This window comes from Camelus ferus, chromosome 6 (genome assembly GCF_009834535.1).
Source record: "Camelus ferus isolate YT-003-E chromosome 6, BCGSAC_Cfer_1.0, whole genome shotgun sequence".
In the NCBI taxonomy this organism is placed as follows: Eukaryota; Metazoa; Chordata; class Mammalia; order Artiodactyla; family Camelidae; genus Camelus; species Camelus ferus.
Window position 1 is genome coordinate 80,643,692 of NC_045701.1, and position 6,000 is coordinate 80,649,691.

General features: G+C 35.9%; 1 non-coding gene across 1 annotated transcript; it reads right to left on the reverse strand.

Annotated features, from left to right (window-relative positions):
- Nucleotides 1-5,652: 5,652 nt before the first annotated feature.
- On the reverse strand, nucleotides 5,653-5,755 carry LOC116664625. Its single transcript, XR_004321143.1, has one exon. It is a non-coding gene; the product is annotated as a U6 spliceosomal RNA (small nuclear RNA).
- Nucleotides 5,756-6,000: the final 245 nt, after the last annotated feature.

Sequence of the window (6,000 nt, forward strand, 5' to 3'; positions counted from 1 at the left end):
CTCCAAAGGGAGACACCAGCTTTATCTTTCAAGGTTGTTCACTACACCAACATTCTTGAGAAGACATTCTGGAACAAAGGTAGTTAGTGCCTCTGTAAACAAGATGTGCAAAAACACAGGAGACACATGGAGCACTGTCGTCTAACACAGATCCAGCCTGCAGCTGCCCAGTGCTTATTTCCTGAGTGGAAATGCTACCAAATTGTGATCGACATGTAAAACATATTTCTGCAGCAACTGCAGGTAATGCAAAATAATATTGTCAGAGACAAAGCTGTGAGGACAGATTTTATCCGGGAATACTATCACAATAGGAAAGAGGGTCCAATGTGAACTGAACTGAACTTCCCTGAAACAAAGGGCTGGAGACTTTGAAAAGCTGGGCATGTTTAGGGAAAAGCACTGTGGGGGTTGATAAGGGGCGTTAGTCTATGTGACTAGGACACCTGTATTTGCTAATTGGAGTTTATCTGGAGGAGAAATAAACTTCTACCTTTATGCAGGAGTGCAAGTCGAAGCAAGGCAGCCACTGAAGTTAGACCCTTAACCTCCACTTATCATTTATCACATTAAATTTTAGGAAATTTTCTTTTAGTTGTTTCCCTGGATGTTTACATTTCATAGAGACAGCTGGCAAGTCCTTAGGGAAAAGTTTTGGGTGGTAGACTTATTATCTCAAAGGGCCAAGTAAGGATTTATAATTGCAAGCATTCTAAAGTAAGTGTTCTAAGAGGGAGTTCAGGGGTCTATCAACAGGTTTTGGCTGAAACAAGGGGTAAATTCTCCCGGCAGCATTGAGCTTTCTCAGGCAAGCGTTTTAAGAAGGGCTGGAGTCCTTCTAGACCAATAGCTGCAAGAGATATGCCAGAGTTTCTTATTGCACAGATTCGGACGGAGTTGTTAGATGTCAAGAGTTCTGCAGTTTGCAGGATACCGGTTATATAACTCGCTACCAGTAAGAAGTGAGAAGTGTATCTTGACATCAATCTAATAATAGAAAACATGAGGATTTTGTTGTTCAATGAACTTTGAACGGAACACCTTTGGGACCATAAATAATTTTACTCAAACAGTGAAGTAACTGTAGATGCTTGCACAGATGCTGGAAGACATTTTTATCTACTGTAGTAGCAATTATTCTGTAATTATTGTTGACTTGTTTCAAGTTGCTTCATGTTTCTAATGCCTTCAAAAATATCACCAAAAATTCTACGATTCAAAAGCATTCTACAGAAAGAAAAAAGTTAAGGACCACCATCGTAATCATTCCTGAACATAAATTGAGCATCCATGTGTGAATCACTCAGCTTGGAACTATGGAGAAGTTATCCAGGAAAATGCACTCACAGTCTGTGCTCTGAAGAATTTATGTTTGAAAGAGGAAAACAAGATAAAGTCGTAAGTACCTTTAAAAACAAGTGAAAACATATATAAACAAGTGACTTATACATACATATTTTAACTACTAAATATTATCTCTAAAAAAACTACAAAAGGGTTATAGAATAAACATACTCTTATCATAAGAGACTTTATTGAATTCCACTGATCATTAACACCTACTACATTTTTTCCTTTCCTTTTCTTTCTTTTCTCTCATTGAAGTATAGTCAGTTTACAATGTTGTGTCAATTGCTGGTGTACAGAATAATGTTTTGGTCATACATATGCATACATGTATTCCTTTTCATATTCTTTTTCATTATCATTTACTATAAGATATTGACTATAGTTCCCAATGCTAACACCTACTACATTTAAAAATTGGATGTAGGAAAGATAGGAAACAAAAGTAGATCTACCATGGGTTGTGCAAAAAAGTAAACTTAGGGGCAATGTATTTATGAAAAGACAGATCTTAAGGTAATTTTGACTTAGCAGGACATTTTCTGGAGAGGCAAATATAGTCTGGTTGTCGATGGGACAGTTCTAGAAAAAGGAGATATGATAATTGGAGCTAAAAAAAGACAAAGCTGGGACATAGGAAAGACAGGATAGTAGTAAAATGCCATATATACAGTTACAGACTTTACTGGGAAAGTATTTTAGTCAACAAATGAAACACTATCTCTAAGAAATATCTGTATATTTTGTAATATTTGTTATTATTTTAATCTATGAATCCTATGACTATTCAATAAATGCTTGATTTACATCTTTTGTAACCCTTTTAAACTAAATATACTTGTAACAAATGTTTCTGAATAGAGTTGCTCATAATTTATTTTGCAATATAATACCAAATGACTAAATAAATTAATTTAAAATTGCTTCTGAGTGACAACTTGTATCCATTTAATAGGGTGTGGAGAGATAAGTTGCCTGTGCCATTCTATAACCCAATACAAAATATCAGCATATCACGGAGTAGTTCAGGTGTTATTTACTCTTATTTGTGATCCCTTCTAGCACATCCTGGTTTGTCTTCAACAATTCTAAGGCTTTAATATATAAAATACAAACACTGTAGGACCTGAACTATATACTGCTTAAACTTTTTTTTTCCAAATCTAATTATAATTATTCCCCCTACCATCACTAACCCTAACTTGAAAATCTCCGAAGGTTTCTCACTGCTTAAAATAAAGACCAAAATCCTCAGCAAGACTAACAGGCCCAGCAGGGTCCTATCTTTCCACTTTTATTTCCTACCCTCTTCCCGCCCACTTGGCCCTCCTGCCATCCTGGTCTTGGTTTCTTCTGGGTCCTAGAACATGCCACATGACCCTGCCAGAGGGACTTTTTATGGGTTTATCCTCAGCTGCTGGGAATGGTCTCCATCTCTAGACCCTTCATCTGGCTGACTGGTACTCAGCCATCACACCTGAGGCAGTCCTCCCTGAAGAGGTCACTCCTCCGCTTAGATACTTTCCGGTTCTGGTTCTTCTTTCTTAATACTTATCAAAGTTGTACATTTCTATTTCCTTGTATATTTAGTTAATGTCGGTCTCCCCCACCAGCTATAAGCTTCTTGAGGGCTTTCATGAGAAAGAAATCAGAGCTGGGAGGTGGAGCAGGAAAATGGAGAGAGGCTCCCTTAGTGGTACAGGCTGCTAAATGAGGATCAGCTGCTTCTTGGGGACGGGCAGAAGACTGCTTACTTCCCTGCACCCAAGGACCTCAGACAAAGATCCACTGTTGTAGGGGAGGGGTAGTTATAAATTGTCAGCATGGAGGGAGAGGCAAGAAATCCTCTTGCGCCCAGGAATACAATACAATTACCAACAGCAAGCGGAGATCCGCTACTGCTAGGGGAGGAGCAGAAAACTCTGGGCAGAAACAAGACCACACAGAAATAGGTGGTAGCATTCAACTGTCACGAGAAGAGGGCAGGAGTGCTAAGAAAGCCCCACTCCCAGGTCCAGGCTCACTGACAGGCTGGACAAAAAGAACCAAGAACATCCTCCTGCCCCCACTACAAGCTTCTCATGAGTAACAAGCACCAGCGTCTACTGCTGAGTCAAGAGCAAGGATAGAGTGAGAGACAGAGACTCCTCTCTGCGGTACAGTCCTGCAGGGACTACTGAGAACAAACGGTGGAGCAGAAGCACTGAGCACAATCCTGAAGCACTGTTGCCGAAATATCGGCCCCTGTCTCTGATGAGCCAAATAACTCAGAGACCGAGTCTTGGAGCTTAGAAGAAAAGAGCCAGTTTTATTACTTTGCTGGGCAAAGGGGACTCACAGCAGGCTAGGGCCTTCAAAACTCTGACTCCACCTTGGGGATGGCACAGGGTGACTATATAGCCATAGCTCAAACAATAAAAAAATCAGTAGATTCATAAGACTTAGAATGGTGTCACGATGCCTCCAGGTGACTGATTCTATAGAAGCTACCTGTTGTCACTTTTTCGATCTCTTTATCTCATAAGTGCAAAAACTTCCGAAGGAAAAAAAATTACATACAAAGGAACAAAGATCCTAAAGCTTCTATCCAAAAAAGCTACCAGAGCTAATAAGTGAGATTAAAAAGTTCATATAAATAAGACCAATACATTAAAAAATTTATTTACTAATGGTTATTGTAATTCAAAAACAGTTTGTTATACTTTTTTGATTAATAACAGCATTAAAAGCAATGTACAAGCAAATAGTCAACTCTGCAAAGGCATAATTTCTCTAAGACTCTACAAAAGTTTTAGTTACTCTAATTTGGGTAACAATAACAAATGATTTAAAGCAATATTTCTCATTCTAGGACTTCCAGATCGTAAGAAGTCGGTGAAAGTAACAAATCTTTCAAATATAGAAATTCAGTTGTATACTTGCCAGCGTAAGCTAAAATATCAACTTGTTTTGGACTGGATCTTACCTTGGATACAAAGCTTACTTAATTTCAATAAGAAATCTTTGTGCTCTAATTTTTAATTTTAACTTTGAAATAATTTCAGACTGATAGAAATGATAAAAAGAATTCCTGTATATTTAAATTTTTATCCATATTCCTGATCCTTGAATATGAGCATTTATTATATTTCTTTTACCATTCTTCTCTGTCTCCAAACACATGTGTGTATGGAAATATGCATATATACACATAGTTATGTACGTACATATGTGTGTATGTATACATGCACATATATATTATGATGTGTACATGTGTGTAAATCCTTTCAGAGTAATTTGTAGACAAAATTCCCCCTTTTGAGTGTGTAGTTTTTGTTTTAAAAAACGACATTCTTTTATGTAATTACAGAATAATTGTCAAAATCATTAACAATACATTACTATTATTTAATCCATAAATCATATTTAAATTTTGCCTATTGTCCAATTAATGGCCTTCATAGGAAAAATTTTAATATCTGATCTGAGATTTTATCCATAAGTTGCATTTAATTTCCATGTCTCTTTTAATGTGGAAAAGTTTTCTGAGTCTTTATCTTCCATCATCTTGACGTTTTGAAAAATACAGATCATTTATTTTGCAGGATGTTACTCAGCTGGATTTATCTGATGTTTCCTCATTACTAGATCCAAGTTATACATTTTTGGCAGTAATACAAAAAGCAGTGTTGTAAGCATCTCAGTTCATCATATCCAGAGGGAAAAGATATCTATTTGTTCCATTACTGGTTACATTAACTTTATTTGTCACTTGGTTAGTGGCACCTGCCTGGTTTCTCCTCTATAAAGTTACAATTAATTAATTAGTATCTTATGGGGAATTAATTTAAAAATTTAATATAAATTTTTGATTCATAAATATTGGAAAATAAATAGATAATTAATAATTACACTTTGGTACACAAAGTTTTTCAAGGCATGCTATTCATGAGGAGTTTTTGATGGGTAATGAAAAGATTATAAACCTCTGATTTAGAATATCATTATTTTAATCTCTGAGTGATAAAAATGCATGTGACAGTACCTTTAGTCTGTTCACGATGTTTATTATATTTTGTAGAGATTTCTCCATGAATGCCCAGAATAAAAATTTCACTCTTCTAGAAATTAACTTTGTTCAAAGGACAATTAACTTTATTATAGCTTGAAAAAAAATTTTGAAAGGTCACAGTGAAGCATTTTGAACATTTTAAAGCTACACTTTAAAACAATACTTTCCTGCAAATTATTCTTGTTGCTGAGCTTTTATCCTTTTCTATTAATTTGTAAATATTTTTCAGCTTTATGCTGCTGCTTTTTTAAATTAAAAATATGGAACTCTTCACATACTTGCATGTCATCCTTGCACAGGGGCCATGCTAGTCTTCTCTGTATTGTTCCAATTTTGGTATATGTGCTGCCAAAGCAAGAACTCTTTTCATTTTTAAAGATCAGATAATACACAGGACTATAAATCAAAATTTGGTTATAAAAAGTCAACCATTACAAATATCTGATAATTTATATTCACCTGTATTTCAATAGGGTTCACACAGTGACACTGATAGAACCACAGGATTCTTGGAAGACTACACGATAAAAAGGCCCATTTGACTCATTATTCAATGAGTTATTTGAGCTATTTCCTATTCTTTCCTGAGCAAGACTGTGAAA